Here is a 25,920-nt window from a genome sequence, read left to right on the forward strand (position 1 = left end):
GGAGGTTTTGCCCTCCAGGCGAGATGAGGCCCATTTCCGATGAGGCTTCTCGAGGCCAATCACGTCTAACCACTGGAACTTCCAAGGGGTCCTTCACACCCTTGCTGCAACTCAAGCAGTTCCGGGACATACCCGTCTCCACTCGAGAGGAAGCACGTGGGGTCCCGCACACATCGAGGGGAGCCCGGTTTCCGCCTCCTAGCTCGAGATGAGGGATCCTTTCCCTGTTTCGTAGGGAAAGAATTCCCGGTGTTCCCGTCGCATCTCAAGAGGAGGCGCTCTCCACAGGAAAGGTGAGAGGAACTCCAGGGTCGTGACACCATTCCAAGAGTCCCCAGATGTGTCAGTCCATTCCAGAGGAACCTGTTTTCCCTGCACTTCCTTGACGTTCAAGCCGAGGATCGACTCCCACCACGTGTGCACGTGGGACAGCCCTGTGGGAAAGCCTCGTGGGAAAGCCTCGTGGGAAAGACTCGAGGGAAAACCATAGATCCTTTGATCCACGCGGCGGACTGCGTGACACTGCTGCTACCGCTCTGGAGGAAAGCGCAAGTGCATGCCCGCATTCGAGACGAGGACTGACTCCCCTGGGGAGACTCCAGAAGTACCCCAAGATCCATGTCAGCACTGGAGAGGAATCCTCAGGTTCCGGCCCCGACTCCACACAAGGTCTTAGGCCCCGGCATCGACGGGAGAGGAATCCCGAGAGGCCCCGGAGGAACTCGCATGGGGACTGGCCTTTCCTGAGGCCACAAGAGCGGGTCCCTGAGGTCCCCGTCGTAAGTCGAGAGCACCTGCCGCAACTCGAGAAAATCCAGGAGGTTTTGCCCTCCAGGCGAGATGAGGCCCATTTCCGCTGAGGCTTCTCGAGGCTAATCACGTCTAACCACTGGAACTTCCAAAGGGTCCTTCACACCCTTGCTGCAACTCAAGAAGTTCCCCGACATACCCGTCTCCACTCGAGAGGAACCACGTGGTGTCCCGCACACATCCAGGGGAGCCCCGTTTCTGCCTCCTAGCGCGAGATGAGGGATCCTTTCCCTGTTTCGCAGGGAAAGAATTCCCGGCGTTCCCGTCGCATCTCAAGAGGAGGCGCTCTCCACAGGAAAGGCGAGAGGAACTCCAGGGTCGTGCCACCATTCCAAGAGTCCCCCAGATATGTCAGTCCATTCCAGAGGAACCTGTTTTCCCTGCACTGCCTTGACGTTCAAGCCGAGGATCGACTCCCACCACGTGTGCACGTGGGACAGCCCTGTGGGAAAGCCTCGTGGGAAAGCCTCGTGGGAAAGACTCGAGGGAAAACCATAGATCCTTTGATCCACGCGGAGGACTGCCTGACACGGCTGCTACCGCTCTGGAGGAAAGCGCAAGTGCATGCCCGCATTCGAGACGAGGACTGACTCCCCTGGGGAGACTCCAGAAGTACCCCAAGATCCATGTCAGCACTGGAGAGGAATCCTCAGTTTCCGGCCCCGACTCCACACAAGGTCTTAGGCCCCGGCATCGACGGGAGAGGAATCCCGAGAGGACCCCGAGGAACTCGCATGGGGACTGGCCTTTCCTGAGGCCACCAGAGCGGGTCCCTGAGGTCCCCGTCGTAAGTCGAAAGCACCTGCCGCAACTCGAGAAAATCCAGGAGGTTTTGCCCTCCAGGCGAGATGAGGCCCATTTCCGCTGAGGCTTCTCGAGGCTAATCACGTCTAACCACTGGAACTTCCAAAGGGTCATTCACACCCTTGCTGCAACTCAAGAAGTTCCCCGACATACCCGTCTCCAATCGAGAGGAAGCACGTGGGTCCCGCACACATCCAGGGGAGCCCCGTTTCCGCCTCCTAGCTCGAGATGAGGGATCCTTTCCCTGTTTCATAGGGAAAGAATTCCCGGCGTTCCCGTCGCATCTCAAGAGGAGGCGCTCTCCACAGGAATGGCGAGAGGAACTCCATAGTCGTGCCACCATTCCAAGAGTCCCCCAGATGTGTCAGTCCATTCCAGAGGAACCTGTTTTCCCTGCACTGCCTTGACGTTGAAGCCGAGGATCGACTCCCACCACGTGTGCACGTGGGACAGCCCTGTGGGAAAGCCTCGTGGAAAGCCTCGTGTGAAAGAATCGAGGGAAAACCATAGATCCTTTGATCCACGCGGCAGACTGCGTGACACTGCTGCTACCGCTCTGGAGGAAAGCGCAAGTGCATGCCCGCATTCGAGACGAGGACTGACTCCCCTGGGGAGACTCCAGAAGTACCCCAAGATCCATGTCAGCACTGGAGAGGAATCCTCAGGTTCCGGCCCCGACTCCACACAAGGTTTTAGGCCCCGGCATCGACGGGAGAGGAATCCCGAGATGCCCCCGAGGAACTCGCATGGGGACTGGCCTTTCCTGAGGCCACCAGAGCGGTTCCCTGAGGTCCCCGTCGTAAGTCGAGAGCACCTGCCGCAACTCGAGAAAATCCAGGAGGTTTTGCCCTCCAGGCGAGATGAGGCCCATTTCCGCTGAGGCTTCTCGAGGCCAATCACATCTAACCACTGGAACTTCCAAAGGGTCCTTCACACCATTGCTGCAACTCAAGAAGTTCCCCGACATACCCGTCTCCACTCGAGAGGAAGCACGTGGGGCCCCGCACACATCCAGGGGAGCCCCGTTTCCGCCCCCTAGCTCGAGGTGAGGGATCCTTTCCCTGTTTCGTAGGGAAAGAATTCCCGGCGTTCCCGTCGCATCTCAAGAGGAGGCGCTCTCCACAGGAAAGGCCAGAGGAACTCCAGGGTCGTGACACCATTCCAAGAGACCCCCAGATGTGTCAGTCCATTCCAGAGGAACCTGTTTTCCCTGCACTGCCTTGAGGTTCAAGCCGAGGATCGACTCCCACCACGTGTGCACGTGGGACAGCCCTGTGGGAAAGCCCTGTGGGAAAGCCTCGTGGGAAAGACTCCAGGGAAAACCGTAGATCCTTTGATCCACGCGGCGGACAGCGTGACACTGCTGCTACCGCTCTGGAGGAAAGCGCAAGTGCATGCCCGCATTCGAGACGAGGACTGACTCCCCTGGGGAGACTCCAGAAGTACACCAAGATCCATGTCAGCACTGGAGAGGAATCCTCAGGTTCCGGCCCCGACTCCACACAAGGTCTTAGGCCCCGGCATCGACGGGAGAGGAATCCTGAGAGGCCCCCGAGGAACTCGCATGGGGACTGGCCTTTCCTGAGGCCACCAGAGCGGGTCCCTGAGGTCCCCGTCGTAAGTCGACAGCACCTGCCGCAACTCGAGAAAATCCAGGAGGTTTTGCCCTCCAGGCGAGATGAGGCCCATTTCCGCTGAGGCTTCTCGAGGCTAATCACGTCTAACCACTGGAACTTCCAAAGGGTCCTTCACACCCTTGCTGCAACTCAAGAAGTTCCCCGACATACCGGTCTGCACTCGAGAGGAAGCACGTGGGTCCCGCACACATCCAGGGGAGCCCCGTTTCCGCCTCCTAGCTCGAGATGAGGGATCCTTTCCCTGTTTCGTAGGGAAAAAATTCCCGGCGTTCCCGTCGCATCTCAAGAGGAGGCGCTCTCCACAGGAAAGGCGAGAGGAACTCCAGGGTCGTGACACCATTCCAAGAGTCCCCCAGATGTGTCAGTCCATTCCAGAGGAACCTGTTTTCCCTGCACTGCCTTGACGTTCAAGCCGAGGATCGACTCCCACCACGTGTGCACGTGGGACAGCCCTGTGGGAAAGCCTCGTGGGAAAGCCTCGTGGGAAAGACTCGACGGAAAACATAGATCCTTTGATCCACGCGGCGGACTGCGTGACACTGCTGCTACCGCTCTGGAGGAAAGCGCAAGTGCATGCCCGCATTCGAGACGAGGCCTGACTCCCCTGGGGAGACTCCAGAAGTACCCCAAGATCCATGTCAGCACTGGAGAGGAATCCTCAGGTTCCGGCCCCGACTCCACACAAGGTCTTAGGCCCCGGCATCGACGGGAGAGGAATCCCGAGAGGCCCCCGAGGAACTCGCATGGGGACTGGCCTTTCCTGAAGCCACCAGAGCGGGTCCCTGAGGTCCCCGTCGTAAGTCGAGAGCACCTGCCGCCACTCGAGAAAATCCAGGAGGTTTTGCCCTCCAGGCGAGATGAGGCCCATTTCCGCTGAGGCTTCTCGAGGCCAATCACATCTAACCACTGGAACTTCCAAAGGGTCCTTCACACCCTTGCTGCAACTCAAGAAGTTCCCCGACATACCCGTCTCCACTCGAGAGGAAGCACGTGTGGTCCCGCACACATCCAGGGGAGCCCCGTATCCGCCTCCTAGCTCGAGATGAGGGATCCTTTCCCTCTTTCGTAGGGAAAGAATTCCCGGCGTTCCCGTCGCATCTTAAGAGGAGGCGCTCTCCACAGGAAAGGAGAGAGGAACTCCAGGGTCGTGCCACCATTCCAAGAGTCCCCCAGATGTGTCAGTCCATGCCAGAGGAAGCTGTTTTCCCTGCACTGCCTTGACGTTCAAGCCGAGGATCGACTCCCACCACGTGTGCACGTGGGACAGCCCTGTGGGAAAGCCTCGTGGGAAAGCCTCGTGGGAAAGACTCGAGGGAAAACCATAGATCCTTTGATCCACGCGGCGGAGTGCGTGACACTGCTGCTACCGCTCTGGAGGAAAGCGCAAGTGCATGCCCGCATTCGAGACGAGGACTGACTCCCCTGGGGAGACTCCAGAAGTACCCCAAGATCCATGTCAGCACTGGAGAGGAATCCTCAGGTTCCGGCCTCGACTCCACACAAGGTCTTAGGCCCCGGCATCGACGGGAGAGGAATCCCGAGAGGCCCCGGAGGAACTCGCATGGGGACTGGCCTTTCCTGAGGCCACAAGAGCGGGTCCCTGAGGTCCCCGTCGTAAGTCGAGAGCACCTGCCGCAACTCGAGAAAATCCAGGAGGTTTTGCCCTCCAGGCGAGATGAGGCCCATTTCCGCTGAGGCTTCTCGAGGCTAATCACGTCTAACCACTGGAACTTCCAAAGGGTCCTTCACACCCTTGCTGCAACTCAAGAAGTTCCCCGACATACCCGTCTCCACTCGAGAGGAAGCATGTGGGTCCCGGACACATCCAGGGGAGCCCCGTTTCCGCCTACTAGCTCGAGATGAGGGATCCTTTCCCTGTTTCGTAGGGAAAGAATTCCGGCGTTCCCGTCGCATCTCAAGAGGAGGCGCTCTCCACAGGAAAGGCGAGAGGAACTCCAGGGTCGTGACACCATTCCAAGAGTCCCCCAGATGTGTCAGTCCATTCCAGAGGAACCTGTTTTCCCTGCACTGCCTTGACGTTCAAGCCGAGGATCGACTCCCACAACGTGTGCACGTGGGACAGCCCTGTGGGAAAGCCTCTTGGGAAAGCCTCGTGGGAAAGACTGGAGGGAAAAACATAGATCCTTTGATCCACGTGGTGGACTGCGTGACACTGCTGCTACCGCTCTGCAGGAAAGCGCAAGTGTATGCCCGCATTCGAGACGAGCACTGACTCCCCTGGGGAGACTCCAGAAGTACCCCAAGATCCATGTCAGCACTGGAGAGGAATCCTGAGGTTCCCGCCGCGACTCCACACAAGGTCTTAGGCCCCGGCATCGACGGGAGAGGAATCCCGAGAGGCCCCCGAGGAACTCGCATGGGGACTGGCCTTTCCTGAGGCCACCAGAGCGGGTCCCTGAGGTCCCCGTCGTAAGTCGAGAGCACCTGCCGCCACTCGAGAAAACCCAGGAGGTTTTGCCCTCCAGGCGAGATGAGGCCCATTTCCGCTGAGGCTTCTCGAGGCTAATCATATCTAACCACTGTAACTTCCAAAGGGTCCTTCACACCCTTGCTGCAACTCAAGAAGTTGCCCGACATACCCGTCTCCACTCGAGAGGAAGCACGAGGGTCCCGCACACATCCAGGGGAGCCCCGTTTCCGCCTCCTAGCTCGAGATGAGGGATCCTTTCCCTGTTTCGTAGGGAAAGAATTCCCGGCGTTCCCGTCGCATCTCAAGAGGAGGCGCTCTCCACAGGAAAGGCGAGAGGAACTCCAGGGTCGTGCCAGCATTCCAAGAGTCCCCCAGATGTGTCAGTCCATTCCAGAGGAACCTGTTTTCCCTGCACTGCCTTGACGTTCAAGCCGAGGATCGACTCCCACCACGTGTGCACGTGGGACAGCCCTGTGGGAAAGCCTCCTTGGACAGCCTCCTGGGAAAGACTCGAGGGAAAACCATAGATCCTTTGATCCACGCGGCGGACTGCGTGACACTGCTGCTACCGCTCTGGAGGAAAGCGCAAGTGCAGGCCCGCATTCGAGACGAGGACTGACTTCCTTGGGGAGACTCCAGAAGTACCCCAAGATCCATGTCAGCACTGGAGAGGAATCCTCAGGTTCCGGCCCCGACTCCCCACAAGGGCTTAGGCCACGGCATCGACGGGAGAGGAATCCCAAGAGGCCCCCGAGGAACTCGCATGGGGACTGGCCTTTCCTGAGGCCACCAGAGCGGGTCCCTGAGGTCCCCGTCGTAAGTCGAGAGCACCTGCCTCAACTCGAGAAAATCCAGGAGGTTTTGCCCTCCAGGCGGGATGAGGCCCATTTCCGCTGAGGCTTCTCGAGGCTAATCACATCTAACCACTGGAACTTCCAAAGGGTCCTTCACACCCTTGCTGCAACTCAAGAAGTTCCCCGACATACCCGTCTCCACTCGAGAGGAAGCACGAGGGTCCCGCACACATCCAGCGGAGCCCCGATTCCGCCTCCTAGCTCGAGATGAGGGATCCTTTCCCTGTTTCGTAGGGAAAGAGTTCCCGGCGTTCCCGTCGCATCTCAAGAGGAGGCGCTCTCCACAGGAAAGGCGAGAGGAACTCCAGGGTCGTGCCACCATTCCAAGAGTCCCCCAGATGTGTCAGTCCATTCCAGAGGAACCTGTTTTCCCTGCACTGCCTTGACGTTCCAACCGAGGATCGACTCCCACCACGTGTGCACGTGGGACAGCCCTGTGGGAAAGCCTCGTGGGAAAGCCTCGTGGGAAAGACCCGAGGGAAAACCATAGATCCTTTGATCCACGCGGCGGACTGCGTGACACTGCTGCTACCGCTCCGGAGGAAAGCGCAAGTGCATGCCCGCATTCGAGACGAGGACTGACTCCCCTGGGGAGACTCCAGAAGTACCCCCAAGATCCATGTCAGCACTGGAGAGGAATCCTCAGGTTCCGGCCCCGACTCCACACAAGGGCTTAGGCCCCGGCATCGACGGGAGAGGAATCCCGAGACGCCCCCGAGGAACTCGCATGGGGACTGGCCTTTCCTGAGGCCACCAGAGCGGGTCCCTGAGGTCCCCGTCGTAAGTCGAGAGCACCTGCCGCAACTCGAGAAAATCCAGGAGGTTTTGCCCTCCAGGCGAGATGAGGCCCATTTCCGCTGAGGCTTCTCTAGGCTAATCACATCTAACCGCTGGAACTTCCAAAGGGTCCTTCACACGCTTGCTGCAACTCAAGAAGTTCCCTGACATACCCGTCTCCACTCGAGAGGAAGCACGAGGGTCCCGCACACATCCAGGGGAGCCCCGTTTCCGCCTCCTAGCTCGAGATGAGGGATCCTTTCCCTGTTTCGTAGGGAAAGAATTCCCGGCGATCCCGTCGCATCTCAAGAGGAAGCGCTCTCCACAGGAAAGGCGAGAGGAACTCCAGGGTCGTGCCACCATTCCAAGAGTCCCCCAGATGTGTCAGTCCATTCCAGAGGAACCTGTTTTCCCTGCACTGCCTTGACGTTCAAGCCGAGGATCGACTCCCACCACGTGTGCACGTGGGACAGCCCTGTGGGAAAGCCTCGTGGGAAAGACTCGTGGGAAAGACTCGAGGGAAAACCATAGATCCTTTGATCCACGCGGCGGACTGCGTGACACTGCTGCTACCGCTCTAGAGGAAAGCGCAAGTGCATGCCCGCATTCGAGACGAGCACTGACTCCCCTCGGGAGACTCCAGAAGTACCCCAAGATCCATGTCAGCACTGGAGAGGAACCAACAGGTTCCGGCCCCGACTCCACACAAGGTCTTAGGCCCTGGCATCGACGGGAGAGGAATCCCGAGAGGCCCCAGAGGAACTCGCATAGGGACTGGCATTTCCTGAGGCCACCAGAGCGGGTCCCTGAGGTCCCCGTCGTAAGTCGAGAGCACCTGCCGCAACTCGAGAAAATCCAGGAGGTTTTGCCCTCCAGGCGAGATGAGGCCCATTTCCGCTGAGGCTTCTCTAGGCTAACCACATCTAACCACTGGAACTTCCAAAGGGTCCTTCACACCCTTGCTGCAACTCAAGAAGTTCCCCGACATACCCGTCTCCACTCGAGAGGAAGCACGAGGGTCCCGGACACATCCTGGGGAGCCCCGTTTCCGCCTCCTAGCTCGAGATGAGGGATCCTTTCCCTGTTTCGTAAGGAAAGAATTCCCGGCGTTCCCGTCGCATCTCAAGAGGAGGCGCTCTCCACAGGAAAGGCGAGAGGAACTCCAGGGTCGGGCCACCATTCCAAGAGTCCCCCAGATGTGTCAGTCCATTCCAGAGGAACCTGATTTCCCTGCACTGCCTTGACTTTCAAGCCGAGGATCGACTCCCACCACGTGTGCACGTGGGACCGCCCTGTGGGAAAACCTCGTCGGAAAGCCTCGTGGGAAAGACTCGAGGGAAAACCATAGATCCTTTGATCCACGCGGCGGACTGCGTGACACTGCTGCTACCGCTCTGGAGGAAAGCGCAAGTGCATGCCCGCATTCGAGACGAGCACTGACTTCCCTGGGGAGACTCCAGAAGTACCCCAAGATACATGTCAGCACTGGAGAGGAATCCTCAGGTTCCGGCCCCGACTCCACACAAGGTCTTAGGCCCCGGCATCGACGGCAGAGGAATCCCGAGAGGCCCCCGAGGAACTCGCATGGGGACTGGCTTTTCCTGAGGCCACCAGAGCGGGTCCCTGAGGTCCCCGTCGTAAGTCGAGAGCACCTGCCGCAACTCGAGAAAATCCAGGAGGTTTTGCCCTCCAGGCGAGATGACGCCCATTTCCGCTGAGGCTTCTCAAGGCTAATCACATCTAAGCACTGGAACTTCCAAAGGGTCCTTCACACCCTTGCTGCAACTCAAGAAGTTCCCCGACATACCCTTCTACACTCCAGAGGAAGCACGAGGTCCCGCACACATCCAGGGGAGCCCCGTTTCCGCCTCCTAGCTCGAGATGAGGGATCCTTTCCCTGTTTCGTAGGGAAAGAATTCCCGGCGTTCCCGTCGCATCTCAAGAGGAGGCGCTCTCCACAGGAAAGGCGAGAGGAACTCCAGGGTCGTGCCACCATTCCAAGAGTCCCCCAGATGTGTCAGTCCATTCCAGAGGAACCTGTTTTCCCTGCACTGCCTTGACGTTCAAGCCGAGGATCGACTCCCACCACGTGTGCACGTGGGACAGCCCTGTGGGAAATCCTCGTGGGAAAGCCTCGTGGGAAAGACTCGAGGGAAAACCATAGATCCTTTGATCCACGCGGCGGACTGCGTGACACTGCTGCTACCGCTCTGGGGGAAAGCACAAGTGCATGCCCGCATTCGAGACGAGCACTGACTCCCCTGGGGAGACTCCAGAAGTACCCCAAGATCCATGTCAGCACTGGAGAGGAATCCTCAGGTTCCGGCCCCGATTCCACACAAGGTCTTAGGCCCTGGCATTGACGGCAGAGGAATCCCAAAAGGCCCCCGAGGAACTCGCATGGGGACTGGCCTTTCCTGAGGCCACCAGAGCGGGTCCCTGAGGTCCCCGACGTAAGTCGAGAGCACCTGCCGCAACTCGAGAAAATCCAGGAGGTTTTGCCCTCCAGGCGAGATGAGGCCCATTTCCTCTGAGACTTCTCGAGGCTAATCACATCTAACCACTGGAACTTCCAAAGGGTCCTTCACACCCTTGCTGCAACTCAAGATGTTCCCCGACATACCCGTCTCCACTCGAGAGGAAGCACGAGGGTCCCGCACACATCCAGGGGAGCCCCGTTTCCGCCTCCTAGCTCGAGATGAGGGATCCTTTCCCTGTTTCGTAGGGAAAGAATTCCCGGCGTTCCCGTCGCATCTCAAGAGGCGCTCTCCACAGGAAAGTCGAGAGGAACTCCAGGGTCGTGCCACCATTCCAAGAGTCCCCCAGATGTGTCAGTCCATTCCAGAGGAACCTGTTTTCCCTGCACTGCCTTGACGTTCAATCCGAGGATCGACTCCCACCACGTGTGCACGTGGGACAGCCCTGTGGGAAATCCTCGTGGGAAAGCCTCGTGGGAAAGACTCGAGGGAAAACCATAGATCCTTTGATCCACGCGGCGGACTGCGTGACACTGCTGCTACCGCTCTGGGGGAAAGCGCAAGTGCATGCCCGCATTCGAGACGAGCACTGACTCCCCTGGGGAGACTCCAGAAGTTCCCCCAAGATCCATGTCAGCACTGGAGAGGAATCCTCAGGTTCCGGCCCCGACTCCACACAAGGTCTTAGGCCCCGGCATCGACGGCAGAGGAATCCCGAGAGGCCCCCGAGAAACTCGCATGAGGACTGGCCTTGCCTGAGGCCACCAGAGCGGGTCCCTGAGGTCCCCGTCGTAAGTCGAGAGCACCTGCCGCAACTCGAGAAAATCCAGGTGGTTTTGCCCTCCAGGCGAGATGAGGCCCATTTCCGCTGAGGCTTCTCGAGGCTAATCACATCTAACCACTGGAACTTCCAAAGGGTCCTTCAGACCCTTGCTGCAACTCAAGAAGTTCCCCGACATACCCGTCCCCACTCGAGAGGAAGCACGAGGGTCACGCACACATCCAGGGGAGCCCCGTTTCCGCCTCCTAGCCCGAGATGAGGGATCCTTTCCCTGATTCGTAGGGAAAGAATTCCCGGCGTTCCCGTCGCATCTCAAGAGGCGCTCTCCACAGGAAAGGCGAGAGGAACTCCAGGGTCGTGCCACCCTTCAACGAGTCCCCCAGATGTGTCAGTCCATTCCAGAGGAACCTGTTTTCCCTGCACTGCCTTGACGTTCAAGCCGAGGATGGACTCCCAGCACGTGTGCACGTGGGACCGCCCTGTGGGAAAGCCTCCTCAGAAAGCCTCGTGGGAAAGACTCGAGGGAAAACCATAGATCCTTTGTTCCACGCGGCGGACTGCGTGAAACTGCTGCTACCGCTCTGGAGGAAAATGCAAGTGCATGCCCGCATTCGAGACGAGCACTGACTCCCCTGGGGAGACTCCAGAAGTACCCCAAGATCCATGTCAGCACTGGAGAGGAATCCTCAGGTTCCGGCCCCGACTCCACACAAGGTCTTAGGCCCGGGCATCTACGGGAGAGGAATCCCGAGAGGCCCCCGAGGAACTCGCATGGGGACTGGCCTTTCCTGAGGCCACCAGAGCGGGTCCCTGAAGTCCCCGTCATAAGTCTAGAGCACCTGCCTCAACTCGAGAAAATCCAGGAGGTTTTGCCCTCCAGGCGAGATGAGGCTCATTTCCGCTGAGGCTTCTCGAGCCTAATCACATCTAACCAGTGGAATTTCCAAAGGGTCCTTCACACCCTTGCTGCAACTCAAGAAGTTCCCCGCCATGCCCGTCTCCACTCGAGAGGAAGCACGAGGGTCCCGCACACATCCAGGGGAGACCCGTTTCCGAGTCCTAGCTCGAGATGAGGGATCCTTTCCCTGTTTCGTAGGGAAAGAATTCCCGGCGTTCCCGTCGCATCTCAAGAGGAGGCACTCTCCACAGGAAAGGCGAGAGGAACTCCAGGGTCGTGCCACCCTTCAACGAGTCCCCCAGATGTGTCAGTCCATTCCAGAGGAACCTGTTTTCCCTGCACTGCCTTGACTTTCAAGCAGAGGATCGACTCCCACCACGTGTGCACGTGGGACCGCCCTGTGGGAAAACCTCGTCGGAAAGCCTCGTGGGAAAGACTCGAGGGAAAACCATAGATCCTTTGATCCACGCGGCGGACTGCGTGACACTGCTGCTACCGCTCTGGAGGAAAGCGCAATTGCATGCCCGCATTCGAGACGAGCACTGAATTCCCTGGGGAGACTGCAGAAGTACCCCAAGATCCATGTCAGCACTGGAGAGGAATCTTCAGGTTCCGGCCCCGACTCCACACAAGGTCTTAGGCCCCGGCATCGACGGGAGAGGAATCTCGAGAGGCCCTCGAGGAACTCGCATGGGGACTGGCCTTTCCTGAGGCCACCAGAGCGGGTCCCTGAGGTCCTCTTCGTAAGTCGAGAGCACCTGCCGCAACTCAAGAAAATCCAGGAGGTTTTGCCCTCCAGGCCAGATGAGCCCCATTTCCGCTGAGGCTTCTCATGGCTAATCACATCTAACCACTGGAACTTCCAAAGGGTCCTTCACACCCTTGCTGCAACTCAAGAAGTTCCCCGACATACCCGTCGCCACTCGAGAGGAAGCACGAGGGTCCCGCACACATCCAGGGGAGCCCCGATTCCGCCTCCTAGCTCGAGATGAGGGATCCTTTCCCTGTTTCGTAGGGAAAGAATTCCCGGCGTTCCCGTCGCATCTCAAGAGGAGGCGCTCTCCACAGGAAAGGCGAGAGGAACTCCAGGGTCGTGCCACCATTCCAAGAGTCCCCCAGATGTGTCAGTCCATTCCAGAGGAACCTGTTTTCCCTGCACTGCCTTGACGTTCAAGCCGAGGATCGACTCCCACCACGTGTGCACGTGGGACAGCCCTGTGGGAAAGCCTCGTGGGAAAGCCTCGTGGGAAAGACTCGAGGGAAAACCATAGATCCTTTGATCCACGCGGCGGACTGCGTGATACTGCTGCTACCGCTCTGGAGGAAAGCGCAAGTGCAGGCCCGCATTCGAGACGAGCACTGACTCCCCTGGGTAGACTCCAGAAGTTCCCCCAAGATCCATGTCAGCACTGGAGAGGAATCCTCAGGTTCCGGCCCCGACTCCACACAAGGTCTTAGGCCCCGGCATCGACGGCAGAGGAATCCCGAGAGGCCCCCAAGAAACTCGCATGAGGACTGGCCTTGCCTGAGGCCACCAGAGCGGGTCCCTGAGGTCCCCGTCGTAAGTCGAGAGCACCTGCCGCAACTCGAGAAAATCCAGGAGGTTTTGCCCTCCAGGCGAGATGAGGCCCATTTCCGCTGAGGCTTCTCGAGGCTCATCACATCTAACCCCTGGAACTTCCAAAGGGTCCTTCACACCCTTGCTGCAACTCAAGAAGTTCCCCGACCTACCCGTCTCCACTCGAGAGGAAGCACGAGGGTCCCGCACACATCCAGGGGAGCCCCGTTTCCGCCTCCTAGCTCGAGATGAGGGATCCTTTACCTGTTTCGTAGGGAAAGAATTCCCGGCGTTCCCGTCGCATCTCAAGGAGAGGCGCTCTCCACAGGAAAGGCGAGAGGAACTCCAGGTTCGTGCCACCATTCCAAGAGTCCCCCAGATGTGTCAGTCCATTCCAGAGGAACCTGTTTTCCCTGCACTGCCTTGACGTTCAAGCCGAGGATCGACTCCCACCACGTATGCACGTGGGGCCGCCCTGTGGGAAAGCCTCGTGGGAAAGCCTCGTGGGAAACACTTGAGGGAAAAACATAGATCCTTTGATCCACGCGGCGGACTGCGTGACACTGCTGCTACCGCTCTGAAGGAAAGTGCAAGTGCATTCCCGCATTCGAGACGAGCACTGACTCCCCTGGGGAGACTCCAGAAGTACCCCAAGATCCATGTCAGCCCTGGAGAGGAATCCTCAGGTTCCGGCCCCGACTCCACACAAAGTCTTAGGCCCCGGCATCGACGGCAGAGGAAACCCAAGAGGCCCCCGAGGAACTCGCATGGGGACTGGCCTTTCCTGAGGCCACCAGAGCGGGTCCCTGAGGTCCCCGTCGTAAGTCGAGAGCACCTGCCTCAACTCGAGAAAGTCCAGGAGTTTTTGCCCTCCAGGCGAGATGAGGCCCATTTCCGCTGAGGCTTCTCGAGGCTAATCACATCTAACCACTGGAACTTCCAAAGGGTCCTTCACACCCTTGCTGCAACTCAAGAAGTTCCCCGATATACCCGTCTCCACTCGAGAGGAAGCACTAGGTTCCCGCACACATCCAGGGGAGCCCCGTTTCCGCCTCCTAGCTCGAGATGAGGGATCCTTTCCCTGTTTCGTAGGGAAAGAATTCCCGGCGTTCCCGTCGCATCTCAAGAGGCGCTCCCCACAGGAAAGGCGAGAGGAACTCCAGGGTCGTGCCACCCTTCAAAGAGTCCCCCAGATGTGTCAGTCCATTCCAGAGTAACCTGATTTCCCTGCACTGCCTTGACGTTCAAGCCGAGGATGGACTCCCAGCACGTGTGCACGTGGGACCGCCCTGTGGGAAAGCCTCGTCGGAAAGCCTCGTGGGAAAGACTCGAGGGAAAACCATAGATGCTTTGATCCACGCGGCGGACTGCGTGACACTGCTGCTACCGCTCTGCAGAAAAGCGCAAGTGCATGCCCGCATTCGAGACGAGGACTGACTCCCCTGGGGAGACTCCAGAATTACCCCAAGATCCATGTCAGCACTGCAGAGGAATCCTCAGGTTCCGGCCCCGACTCCACACAAGGTCTTAGTCCCCGGCATCGACGGGAGAGGAATCCCGAGAGGCCCCCGACGAACTCGCATGGGGACTGGCCTTTCCTGAGGCCACCAGAGCGGGTCCCTGAGGTCCCCGACGTAATTCGAGAGCACCTGCCGCAACTCGAGAAAATCCAGGAGGTTTTGCCCTCCAGGCGAGATGAGGCCCATTTCCGCTGAGGCTTCTCGAGGCTAATCACATCTAACCACTGGAACTTCCAAAGGGTCCTTCACCCCCTTGCTGCAACTCAAGAAGTTCCCCGCCATACCCGTCTCCACTCGAGTGGAATCACGAGGGACCCGCACACATCCAGAGGAGCCCCGTTTCTGCCTCCTAGCTCGAAATGAGGGATCCTTTCCCTGTTTCGTAGGGAAAGAATTCCCGGCGTTCCCGTCGCATCTCAAGAGGAGGCGCTCTCCACAGGAAAGGCGAGAGGAACTCCAGGGTCGTGCTACCATTCCAAGAGACCTCAGATGTTTCAGTCCATTCCAGAGGAACGTCTTTTCCCTGTACTGCCTTGACGTTCAAGCCGAGGATCGACTCCCACCACGTGTGCACGTGGGACAGCCCTGTGGGAAAGCCTCGTGGGACAGCCTCGTGGGAAAGACTTGAGGGAAAACCATAGATCCTTTGATCCACGCGGCGGACTGCGTGACACTCCTGCTACCGCTCTGGAGGAAAGCGCATGTGCATGCCCGCATTCGAGACGAGGACTGACTCCCCTGGGTAGACTCCAGAAGTTCCCCCAAGATCCATGTCAGCACTGGGGAGGAATCCTCAGGTTCCGGCCCCGACTCCATACAAGGTCTTAGGCCCCGGCATCGACGGCAGAGGAATCCCGAGAGGCCCCCGAGAAACTCGCATGAGGACTGGCCTTTCCTGAGGCCACCAGAGCGGGTCCCTGAGGTCCCCGTCGTAAGTCGAGAGCACCTGCCGCAACTCGAGAAAATCCAGGTGGTTTTGCCCTCCAGGCGAGATGAGGCCCATTTCCGCTGAGGATTCTCGAGGCTAATCACATCTAACCACTTGAACTTCCAAAGGGTCCTTCAGACCCTTGCTGCAACTCAAGAAGTTCCCCGACATACCCGTCCCCACTCGAGAGGAAGCAAGAGGGTCCCGCACACATCCAGGGGAGCCCCGTTTCCGCCTCCTAGCCCGAGATGAGGGATCCTTTCCCTGATTCGTAGGGAAAGAATTCCCGGCGTTCCCGTCGCATCTCAAGAGGCGCTCTCCACAGGAAAGGCGAGAGGAACTCCAGGGTCGTGCCACCCTTCAACGAGTCCCCCAGATGTGTCAGTCCATTCCAGAGGAACCTGTTTTCCCTGCACTGCCTTGACGTTCAAGCAGAGGATGGACTCCCAGCACGTGTGCACGTGGGACCGCCCTGTGGGAAAGCCTCCTCGGAAAGCCTCGTGGGAAAGACTCGAGGGAAAACCATAGATCCTTTGTTCCACGCGGCGGACTGCGTGAAACTGCTGCTACCGCTCTGGAGGAAAATGCAAGTGCATGCCCGCATTCGAGACGAGCACTGACTCCCCTGGGGAGACTCCAGAATTACCCCAAGATCCATGTCAGCACTGGAGAGGAATCCTCAGGTTCCGGCCCCGACTCCACAAAAGGTCTTAGGCCCCGGCATCGTAGTGAGAGGAATCCCGAGAGGCCCCCGAGGAACTCGCATGGGGACTGGCCTTTCCTGAGGCCACCAGAGCGGGTCCCTGAGGTCCCCGTCGTAAGTCGAGAGCACCTGCCGCAACTCGAGAAAATCCAGGAGGTTTTGCCCTCCAGGCGAGATGAGGCTCATTTCCCTGAAGCTTCTCGAGGCTAATCACATCTAACCACTGGAACTTCCAAAGGGTCCTTAACACCCTTGCTGCAACTCAAGAAGTTCCCCGACATAACCGTCTCCACTCGAGAGGAAGCACGTGGGGTCCCGCACACATCCAGGGGTGCCCCGTTTCCGCCTCCTAGTTCGAGATGAGGGATCCTATCCCTGTTTCGTAGGGAAAGAATTCCCGGCGTTCCCGTCACATCTCAAGAGGAGGCGCTCTCCACAGGAAAGGCGAGAGCAACTCCAGGGTCGTGCCACCATTCCAAGAGTCCCCCAGATGTGTCAGTCCATTCCAGAGGAACCTGTTTTCCCTGCACTGCCTTGACGTTAAAGCCGAGGATCGACTCCCACCACGTGTGCACTTGGGATAGCCCTGTGGGAAAGCCTCGTGGGAAAGCCTCGTGGGAAAGACTCGAGGGAAAACCATAGATCCTTTGATCCACGCGGCGGACTGCGTGACACTGCTGCTACCGCTCTGGAGGAAAGCGCAAGTGCATGCCCGTATTCGAGACGAGGACTGACTCCCCTGGGGAGACTCCAGAAATACCCCAAGATCCATGTCAGCACTGGAGAGGAATCCTCAGGTTCCCGCCCCGACTCCACACAAGGTCTTAGGCCCCGGCATCGACGGGAGTGGAATCCCGAGAGGCCCGCGAGGAACTCGCATAGGGACTGGCCTTTCCTGAGGCCACCAGAGCGGGTCCATGAGGTCCCCGTTGTAAGTCGAGAGCACCTGCCGCAACTCGAGAAAATCCAGGAGGTTTTGCCCTCCAGGCGAGATAAGGCCCATTTTCGCTGAGGCTTCTCGAGGCTAATCACATCTAACCACTGGAACTTCCAATGGGTCCTTCACACCCTTGCTGCAACTCAAGAAGTTCCCCGACCTACCCGTCTCCACTCGAGAGGAAGCACGTGGGGTCCCGCACACATCCAGGGGAGCCCCGTTTCCACCTCCTAGCTCGAGATGAGGGATCCTTTCCCTGTTTCGTAGGGAAAGAATTCCCGGCGTTCCCGTCGCATCTCAAGAGGAGGCGCTCTCCACAGGAAAGGGGAGAGGAACTCCAGGGTCGTGCCAGCATTCCAAGAGTCCCCCAGATGTGTCAGTCCATTCCAGAGGAACCTGTTTTCCCTGCACTGCCTTGACGTTCAAGCCGAGGATCGACTCCCAAAACGTGTGCACGTGGGACAGCCCTGTGGGAAAGCCTCTTGGGAAAGCCTCGTGGGAAAGACTCGAGGGAAAACCATAGATCCTTTGATCCACGCGGCGGACTGCGTGACACTGCTGCTACCGCTCTGGAGGAAAGCGCAAGTGCATGCCCGCATTCGAGACGAGGACTGACTCCCCTGGGGAGACTCCAGAAGTACCCCAAGATCCATGTCAGCACTGGAGAGGAATCCTCAGGTTCCGGCCCCGAATCCACACAAGGTCTTAGTCCCCGGCATCGACGGGAGAGGAATCCCGAGAGGCCCCCGAGGAACTCGCATGGGGACTGGCCTTTCCTAAGGCCAACAGAGCGGGTCCCTGAGGTCCCCGTCGTAAGTCGAGAGCACCTGCCGCAACTCGAGAAAATCCAGGAGGTTTTCCCCTCCAGGCGAGATGAGGCCCATTTCCGCTGAGGCTTCTCGAGGCTAATCACATCTAACGACTGGAACTTCCTAAGGGTCCTTCCCACCCTTGCTGCAACTCAAGAAGTTCCCCGACATATCTGTCTCCACTCGAGAGGAAGCACGTGGGGTCCCGCACACATCCAGGGAATCCCCGTTTCCCCCTCCTAGCTCGAGATGAGGGATCCTTTCCCTGTTTCGTAGGGAAAGAATTGCCGGCGTTCCCGTCGCATCTCAAGAGGAGGCGCTCTCCACAGGAAAGGCGAGAGGAACTCCAGGGTCGTGCCACCATTCCAAGAGACCACCAGATGTGTCAGTCCATTCCAGATTAACCTGTTTTCCCTGCACTGCCTTGACCTTCAAGCTGAGGATCGACTCACACCACGTGTGCACGTGGGACAGCCCTGTGGGAAAGCCCCGTGGGAAAGCCTCGTGGGAAAGACTCGAGGGAAAACCATAGATCCTTTGATCCACGCGGCGGACTGCATGACACTGCTGCTACCGCTCTGGAGGAAAGCGCATGTGCTTGCCCGCATTCGAGACGAGGACTGACTCCCCTGGGGAGACTCCAGAAGTACCCCAAGATCCATGTCAGCACTGGAGAGGAATCCTCAGGTTCCGGCCCCAACTCCACACAAGGTCTTAGTCCCTGGCATCGACGGGAGAGGAATCCCGAGAGGCCCCCGACGAACTCGCATGGGGATTGGCCTTTCCTGAGGCCACCAGAGCCGGTCCCTGAGGTCCCCGACGTAAGTCGAGAGCACCTGCCGCAACTCGAGAAAATCCAGGAGGTTTTGCCCTCCAGGCGAGATGAGGCCCATTTCCGCTGAGGCTTCTCGAGGCTAATCACATCTAACCACTGGAACTTCCAAAGGGTCCTTCACACCCTTGCTGCAACTCAAGAAGTTCCCCGCCATACCCGTCTCCACTCGAGTTGAAGCACGAGGGCCCGCACACATCCAGAGGAGCCCCGTTTCCGCCTCCTAGCTCGAAATGAGGGATCCTTTCCCTGTTTCGTAGGGAAAGAATTCCCGGCGTTCCCGTCGCATCTCAAGAGGAGGCGCTCTCCACAGGAAAGGCGAGAGGAACTCCAGGGTCGTGCTACCATTCCAAGAGACCCCAGATGTTTCAGTCCATTCCAGAGGAACGTCTTTTCCCTGTACTGCCTTGACGTTCAAGCCGAGGATCGACTCCCACCACGTGTGCACGTGGGACAGCCCTGTGGGAAAGCCTCGTGGGACAGCCTCGTGGGAAAGACTTGAGGGAAAACCATAGATCCTTTGATCCACGCGGCGGACTGCGTGACACTGCTGCTACCGCTCTGGAGGAAAGCGCATGTGCATGCCCGCATTCGAGACGAGGACTGACTCCCCTGGGGAGACTCCAGAAGTACACCAAGATCCATGTCAGCACTGGAGAGGAATCCTCAGGTTCCGGCCCCGACTCCACACAAGGTCTTAGGCCCCGGCATCGACGGGAGAGGAATCCCGAGAGGCCCTCGAGGAACTCGCATGGGGACTGGCCTTTCCTGAGGCCACCAGAGCGGGTCCCTGAGGTCCCCGTCGTAAGTCGAGAGCACCTGTCGCAACTCGAGAAAATCCAGGAGGTTTTGCCCTCCAGGCGAGATGAGGCCCATTTCCGCTGAGGCTTCTCGAGGCTAATCACATCTAACCACTGGAACTTCCTAAGGGTCCTTCACACCCTTGCTGCAACTCAAGAAGTTCCCCTACATACCCGTCTCCACTCGAGAGGAAGCACGAGGGTCCCGCACACATCCAGGAGAGCCCCGTTTCCGCCTCCTAGCTCGAGATGAGGGATCCTTTCCCTGATTCGTAGGGAAAGAATTCCCGGTGTTCCCGTCGCATCTCAAGAGGAGGCGCTCTCCACAGGAAAGGCGAGAGGAACTCCAGGGTCGTGCCACCATTCCAAGAGTCCCCCAGATGTGTCAGTCCATTTCAGAGGAACCTGTTTTCCCTGCACTGCCTCGACGTTCAAGCCGAGGATCGACTCCCACCACGTGTGCACGTGGGACCGCCATGTGGGAAAGCCTCGTCGGAAAGCCTCGTGGGAAAGACTCGAGGGAAAACCATATATCCTTTGATCCACGCGGCGGACTGCGTGACACTTCTGCTACCGCTCTGGAGGAAAGCGCAAGTGCATGCCCGCATTGGTGACGAGGACTGACTCCCCTGGGGAGACTCCAGAAGTACCCCAAGATCCATGTCAGCACTGGAGAGGAATCCTCAGGTTCCGGCCGCGACTCCTCACAAGGTCTTAGGCCCCGGCATCGACGGGAGAGGAATCCCGAGAGGCCCCCGAAGAACTCGCATGGGGACTGGCCTTTCCTGAGGCCACCAGAGCGGGTCCCTGAGGTCCCCGTCGTAAGTCGAGAGCACCTGCCGCAACTCGAGAAAATCCAGGAGGTTTTGCCCTCCAGGCGAGATGAGGCCCATTTCCCTGAAGCTTCTCGAGGCTAATCACATCTAACCACTGGAACTTCCAAAGGGTCCTTAACACCCTTGCTGCAACTCAAGAAGTTCCCCGACATAACCGTCTCCACTCGAGAGGAAGCACGTGGGGTCCCGCACACATCCAGGGGTGCCCCGTTTCCGCCTCCTAGTTCGAGATGAGGGATCCTATCCCTGTTTCGTAGGGAAAGAATTCCCGGCGTTCCCGTCGCATCTCAAGAGGAGGCGCTCTCCACAGGAAAGGCGAGAGGAACTCCATGGTCGTGCCACCATTCCAAGAGTCCCCCAGATGTGTCAGTCCATTCCAGAGGAACCTGTTTTCCCTGCACTGCCTTGACGTTCAAGCCGAGGATCGACTCCCACCACGTGTGCACTTGGGATAGCCCTGTGGGAAAGCCTCGTGGGAAAGCCTCGTGGGAAAGACTCGAGGGAAAACCATAGATCCTTTGATCCACGCGGCGGACTGCGTGACACTGCTGCTACCGCTCTGGAGGAAAGCGCAAGTGCATGCCCGCATTCGAGACGAGGACTGACTCCCCTGGGGAGACTCCAGAAGTACCCCAAGATCCATGTCAGCACTGGAGAGGAATCCTCAGGTTCCCGCCCCGACTCCACACAAGGTCTTAGGCCCCGGCATCGACGGGAGTGGAATCCCGAGAGGCCCCCGAGGAACTCGCATAGGGACTGGCCTTTCCTGAGGCCACCAGAGCGGGTCCATGAGGTCCCCGTTGTAAGTCGAGAGCACCTGCCGCAACTCGAGAAAATCCAGGAGGTTTTGCCCTCCAGGCGAGATAAGGCCCATTTCCGCTGAGGCTTCTCGAGGCTAATCACATCTAACCACTGGAACTTCCAATGGGTCCTTCACACCCTTGCTGCAACTCAAGAAGTTCCCCGACCTACCCGTCTCCACTCGAGAGGAAGCACGTGGGGTCCCGCACACATCCAGGGAATCCCCGTTTCCCCCTCCTAGCTCGAGATGAGGGATCCTTTCCCTGTTTCGTAGGGAAAGAATTGCCGGCGTTCCCGTCGCATCTCAAGAGGAGGCGCTCTCCACAGGAAAGGCGAGAGGAACTCCAGGGTCGTGCCAGCATTCCAAGAGTCCCCCAGATGTGTCAGTCCATTCCAGAGGAACCTGTTTTCCCTGCACTGCCTTGACCTTCAAGCTGAGGATCGACTCACACCACGTGTGCACGTGGGACAGCCCTGTGGGAAAGCCCCGTGGGAAAGCCTCATGGGAAAGACTCGAGGGAAAACCATAGATCCTTTGATCCACGCGGCGGACTGCGTGACACTGCTGCTACCGCTCTGGAGGAAAGCGCATGTGCTTGCCCGCATTCGAGACGAGGACTGACTCCCCTGGGGAGACTCCAGAAGTACACCAAGATCCATGTCAGCACTGGAGAGGAATCCTCAGGTTCCGGCCCCAACTCCACACAAGGTCTTAGTCCCCGGCATCGACGGGAGAGGAATCCCGAGAGGCCCCCGACGAACTCGCATGGGGATTGGCCTTTCCTGAGGCCACCAGAGCCGGTCCCTGAGGTCCCCGACGTAAGTCGAGAGCACCTGCCGCAACTCGAGAAAATCCAGGAGGTTTTGCCCTCCAGGCGAGATGAGGCCCATTTCCGCTGAGGCTTCTCGAGGCTAATCACATCTAACCACTGGAACTTCCAAAGGGTCCTTCACACCCTTGTTGCAACTCAAGAAGTTCCCCGCCATACCCGTCTCCACTCGAGTGGAAGCACGAGGGACCCGCACACATCCAGAGGAGCCCCGTTTCCGCCTCCTAGCTCGAAATGAGGGATCCTTTCCCTGTTTCGTAGGGAAAGAATTCCCGGCGTTCCCGTCGCATCTCAAGAGGAGGCGCTCTCCACAGGAAAGGCGAGAGGAACTCCAGGGTCGTGCTACCATTCCAAGAGACCCCAGATGTTTCAGTCCATTCCAGAGGAACGTCTTTTCCCTGTACTGCCTTGACGTTCAAGCCGAGGATCGACTCCCACCACGTGTGCACGTGGGACAGCCCTGTGGGAAAGCCTCGTGGGACAGCCTCGTGGGAAAGACTTGAGGGAAAACCATAGATCCTTTGATCCACGCGGCGGACTGCGTGACACTGCTGCTACCGCTCTGGAGGAAAGCGCATGTGCATGCCCGCATTCGAGACGAGGACTGACTCCCCTGGGGAGACTCCAGAAGTACACCAAGATCCATGTCAGCACTGGAGAGGAATCCTCAGGTTCCGGCCCCGACTCCACACAAGGTCTTAGGCCCCGGCATCGACGGGAGAGGAATCCCGAGAGGCCCTCGAGGAACTCGCATGGGGACTGGCCTTTCCTGAGGCCACCAGAGCGGGTCCCTGAGGTCCCCGTCGTAAGTCGAGAGCACCTGTCGCAACTCGAGAAAATCCAGGAGGTTTTGCCCTCCAGGCGAGATGAGGCCCATTTCCGCTGAGGCTTCTCGAGGCTAATCACATCTAACCACTGGAACTTCCTAAGGGTCCTTCACACCCTTGCTGCAACTCAAGAAGTTCCCCTACATACCCGTCTCCACTCGAGAGGTAGCACGAGGGTCCCGCACACATCCAGGAGAGCCCCGTTTCCGCCTCCTAGCTCGAGATGAGGGATCCTTTCCCTGTTTCATAGGGAAAGAATTCCCGGTGTTCCCGTCGCATCTCAAGAGGAGGCGCTCTCCACAGGAAAGGCGAGAGGAACTCCAGGGTCGTGCCACCATTCCAAGAGTCCCCCAGATGTGTCAGTCCATTTCAGAGGAACCTGTTTTCCCTGCACTGCCTCGACGTTCAAGCCGAGGATCGACTCCCACCACGTGTGCACGTGGGACCGCCATGTGGGAAAGCCTCGTCGGAAAGCCTCGTGGGAAAGACTCGAGGGAAAACCATATATCCTTTGATCCACGCGGCGGACTGCGTGACACTTCTGCTACCGCTCTGGAGGAAAGCGCAAGTGCATGCCCGCATTGGTGACGAGGACTGACTCCCCTGGGGAGACTCCAGAAGTACCCCAAGATCCATGTCAGCACTGGAGAGGAATCCTAAGGTTCCGGCCGCGACTCCTCACAAGGTCTTAGGCCCCGGCATCGACGGGAGAGGAATCCCGAGAGGCCCCCGAAGAACTCGCATGGGGACTGGCCTTTCCTGAGGCCACCAGAGCGGGTCCCTGAGGTCCCCGTCGTAAGTCGAGAGCACCTGCCGCAACTCGAGAAAATCCAGGAGGTTTTGCCCTCCAGGCGAGATGAGGCCCATTTCCCTGAAGCTTCTCGAGGCTAATCACATCTAACCACTGGAACTTCCAAAGGGTCCTTAACACCCTTGCTGCAACTCAAGAAGTTCCCCGACATAACCGTCTCCACTCGAGAGGAAGCACGTGGGGTCCCGCACACATCCAGGGGTGCCCCGTTTCCGCCTCCTAGTTCGAGATGAGGGATCCTATCCCTGTTTCGTAGGGAAAGAATTCCCGGCGTTCCCGTCGCATCTCAAGAGGAGGCGCTCTCCACAGGAAAGGCGAGAGGAACTCCATGGTCGTGCCACCATTCCAAGAGTCCCCCAGATGTGTCAGTCCATTCCAGAGGAACCTGTTTTCCCTGCACTGCCTTGACGTTCAAGCCGAGGATCGACTCCCACCACGTGTGCACTTGGGATAGCCCTGTGGGAAAGCCTCGTGGGAAAGCCTCGTGGGAAAGACTCGAGGGAAAACCATAGATCCTTTGATCCACGCGGCGGACTGCGTGACACTGCTGCTACCGCTCTGGAGGAAAGCGCAAGTGCATGCCCGCATTCAAGACGAGGACTGACTCCCCTGGGGAGACTCCAGAAGTACCCCAAGATCCATGTCAGCACTGGAGAGGAATCCTCAGGTTCCCGCCCCGACTCCATACAAGGTCTTAGGCCCCGGCATCGACGGGAGTGGAATCCCGAGAGGCCCCCGAGGAACTCGCATAGGGACTGGCCTTTCCTGAGGCCACCAGAGCGGGTCCATGAGGTCCCCGTTGTAAGTCGAGAGCACCTGCCGCAACTCGAGAAAATCCAGGAGGTTTTGCCCTCCAGGCGAGATAAGGCCCATTTCCGCTGAGGCTTCTCGAGGCTAATCACATCTAACCACTGGAACTTCCAATGGGTCCTTCACACCCTTGCTGCAACTCAAGAAGTTCCCCGACCTACCCGTCTCCACTCGAGAGGAAGCACGTGGGGTCCCGCACACATCCAGGGAATCCCCGTTTCCCCCTCCTAGCTCGAGATGAGGGATCCTTTCCCTGTTTCGTAGGGAAAGAATTGCCGGCGTTCCCTTCGCATCTCAAGAGGAGGCGCTCTCCACAGGAAAGGCGAGAGGAACTCCAGGGTCGTGCCAGCATTCCAAGAGTCCCCCAGATGTGTCAGTCCATTCCAGAGGAACCTGTTTTCCCTGCACTGCCTTGACCTTCAAGCTGAGGATCGACTCACACCACGTGTGCACGTGGGACAGCCCTGTGGGAAAGCCCCGTGGGAAAGCCTCATGGGAAAGACTCGAGGGAAAAACATAGATCCTTTGATCCACGCGGCGGACTGCGTGACACTGCTGCTACCGCTCTGGAGGAAAGCGCATGTGCTTGCCCGCATTCGAGACGAGGACTGACTCCCCTGGGGAGACTCCAGAAGTACACCAAGATCCATGTCAGCACTGGAGAGGAATCCTCAGGTTCCGGCCCCAACTCCACACAAGGTCTTAGTCCCCGGCATCGACGGGAGAGGAATCCCGAGAGGCCCCCGACGAACTCGCATGGGGACTGGCCTTTCCTGAGGCCACCAGAGCGGGTCCCTGAGGTCCCCGACGTAAGTCGAGAGCACCTGCCGCAACTCGAGAAAATCCAGGAGGTTTTGCCCTCCAGGAGAGATGAGGCCCATTTCCGCTGAGGCTTCTCGAGGCTAATCACATCTAACCACTGGAACTTCCAAAGGGTCCTTCACACCCTTGCTGCAACTCAAGAAGTTCCCCGCCATACCCGTCTCCACTCGAGTGGAAGCACGAGGGACCCGCACACATCCAGAGGAGCCCCGTTTCCGCCTCCTAGCTCGAAATGAGGGATCCTTTCCCTGTTTCGTAGGGAAAGAATTCCCGGCGTTCCCGTCGCATCTCAAGAGGAGGCGCTCTCCACAGGAAAGGCGAGAGGAACTCCAGGGTCGTGCTACCATTCCAAGAGACCCCAGATGTTTCAGTCCATTCCAGAGGAAAGTCTTTTCCCTGTACTGCCTTGACGTTCAAGCCGAGGATCGACTCCCACCACGTGTGCACGTGGGACAGCCCTGTGGGAAAGCCTCGTGGGACAGCCTCGTGGGAAAGACTTGAGGGAAAACCATAGATCCTTTGATCCACGCGGCGGACTGCGTGACACTTCTGCTACCGCTCTGGAGGAAAGCGCAAGTGCATGCCCGCATTGGTGACGAGGACTGACTCCCCTGGGGAGACTCCAGA

Source organism: Ovis canadensis, chromosome 10, assembly GCF_042477335.2.
Source record: "Ovis canadensis isolate MfBH-ARS-UI-01 breed Bighorn chromosome 10, ARS-UI_OviCan_v2, whole genome shotgun sequence".
Lineage (NCBI taxonomy): Eukaryota > Metazoa > Chordata > Mammalia > Artiodactyla > Bovidae > Ovis > Ovis canadensis.